General features: G+C 41.1%; 1 long non-coding RNA gene across 1 annotated transcript; it reads left to right on the forward strand.

The window, feature by feature from the left end:
* Positions 1-306: 306 nt before the first annotated feature.
* Positions 307-2,057, forward strand: LOC142656201 (uncharacterized). Its single transcript, XR_012849619.1, has 2 exons — positions 307-991; positions 1,833-2,057. It is a non-coding gene; the product is annotated as an uncharacterized LOC142656201 (long non-coding RNA).
* Positions 2,058-2,268: the final 211 nt, after the last annotated feature.

Raw genomic sequence — 2,268 nt, forward strand, 5'->3', positions numbered from 1 at the left:
ATTATATGATAAATGAAGAAGAATTACAGCTGTATAACATGTTTAATGCTCAGTGAAATTAAGATCATTATACTTAATATGCTGGATGTGCGTATTATATTATATTATAGTGTTGGCACTGAACAGAAACAAGAAAGTATCAAAAACCGCTATGAATATGGTGGATCCATCTCTCCATCACTGTCTGGAATGGAATCAGAACATACGTCTTGTGATGTCATAATCTACGATCTGGGGATGGAGCATCTGTAGACACTTCCTGTGTTTACAGCATCTAGAATTTGGGTGTGGTCTATTTACACCTGCTTCCTGTGATGTCATGAAATAGTTCTAACATATTGTGACATCATTAGACCTATAAGTTTATTTCACACCTAGAGAAACGTGTCAGTCTTTTTATGGCCCCCACTAAGTAGTTAGTAGTAGTAAGTGTTGGAAGATGAAGAGATGGAAGAAAACTATTCAAGGAGGATGTGGCGATGGAGGAGTTGGAAGAAAAGCAATACAAAGATGACAAATTTGGTCCTTATCATTTCCATTTTGTTCTATGTTTTTTGCTTATTTAAAATGTTTCATTCTTTTATAGGATCTGACTATTTCAGTGCCTGAAGTCCTGAACATTGAAAAATATTAGAAAAAATGTCAGCTCATCTCATCCAAGGTTGCCGTCAGGGCCGGACAGCCCATCTGACATTTCTGTCAAGTCACTCCAGCAACCATATCTCCTATTGTTTAATTTATCCTTCCAAACAATAGGGAACGTTCTCTGAACACGCCAAGGACGTGGTTTTTGTCCCGACTTCTGCTCCTTCAGTCAAAGTGCAATCATCTGCTGGGGAACCATGCAGATCAGGGTAACAAAGCTTACAGGTGATGGACGGGCTCATCGCAGAAATCTATGTCTCTGCTTCTACTGCTGTGAGACCGGACACTAAATCATTGCCTAATCTAAGCGACAACAGAGAGGACTTGCTCGCCTAGGTGAGTCCAGGTAAGCACTGGTAATCCCTACTAATAATTCTAAAATGTTGTTTCCTGTCAAGGTATCATAAAACTTTAATTTGGTTTGGGTTATGGCAGTGGCTTAGTTATAGAAGCTGCAGCGATCACAGTTGGGACTGGAGCTAGGGAGGCCCATGTACCACGTCTTTCCACAGTCAGGGTATGTTCACACGGCCAAATTTCAGACGTATACGAGGCGTATTATGCCTCGTTTTACGTCTGAAAATACGGCTACAATACGTCGGCAAACATCTGCCCATTCATTTGAATGGGTTTGCCGACGTACTGTGCAGACGACCTGTTATTTACGCATCGTCGTTTGACAGCTGTCAAACGACGACGCGTAAAAATACAGCCTCGTCAAAAGAAGTGCAGGACACTTCTTTGAACGTTTTTGGAGCTGTTTTCTCATAGACTCCAATGAAAACAGCTCCAAAAACGGACGTAAAAAACGCCGCGAAAACGGCGCGAAAACGCCGCGAAAAATGCGAGTTGGTAAAAAAACGTCTGAAAAGCAGGGTCTGTTTTCCCTTGAAAACAGCTCTGGATTTTCAGACGTTTTTGTTGACTACGTGTGAACATACCCTCACTGTAGTTACTGGGGCCTATATAGTAAACTACACGGGCCCCTTTTACTACAGTAACATCTCCATATACTTACCGTCCTCGCTCCCGAGTCAGGTTCTCTTCGGCTTCGGTCGCAAGTGAAATCTCCCCCGTAGAGTAAAACGGCAAACCCAGAAGGTGTTGCTATCCAGCGTTCTACAGATTCGTAATGGACTATAAATGACATTGCTCCCTCCTTTACAATTCATCTATCTATTCAACAGTGGTGAACTCCAAAAATGCTCTACCTGCGTCAGTCTTCACTGTACTTCTTGCATTCTATTCATAAACCGGGAATACCAAGACATAAAGAGGCATACCTCTCAACCAGATAGCAGAGACGATTCTGAATAAGCAAAGCTGCATCTCAATCTGTACAGACCCCCCCCCCACACGAAAAACAAAAAGACAAACAAATTGATCAATAAAACTGCATGTGTGAATCTTGACCTATAGTAATCTGCATGAAAAATGTATTGGAATATCCATGGTTGTAAATTTCAATCAATGCAAATGCATTTACATTTCTATTTCAATTTCATTACTTAAATCACAATTTACATTGAAGTGATTCTCATTTCGACATATATGGCTGCTGTTCTGATTTCGTTTTAATTGGTCTTTTCATCGGAGCAGGCGCTGGTGATTTTCACACCAGCA

The sequence above is a fragment of the Rhinoderma darwinii genome, chromosome 6, assembly GCF_050947455.1.
Source record: "Rhinoderma darwinii isolate aRhiDar2 chromosome 6, aRhiDar2.hap1, whole genome shotgun sequence".
Taxonomy (NCBI): Eukaryota; Metazoa; Chordata; class Amphibia; order Anura; family Rhinodermatidae; genus Rhinoderma; species Rhinoderma darwinii.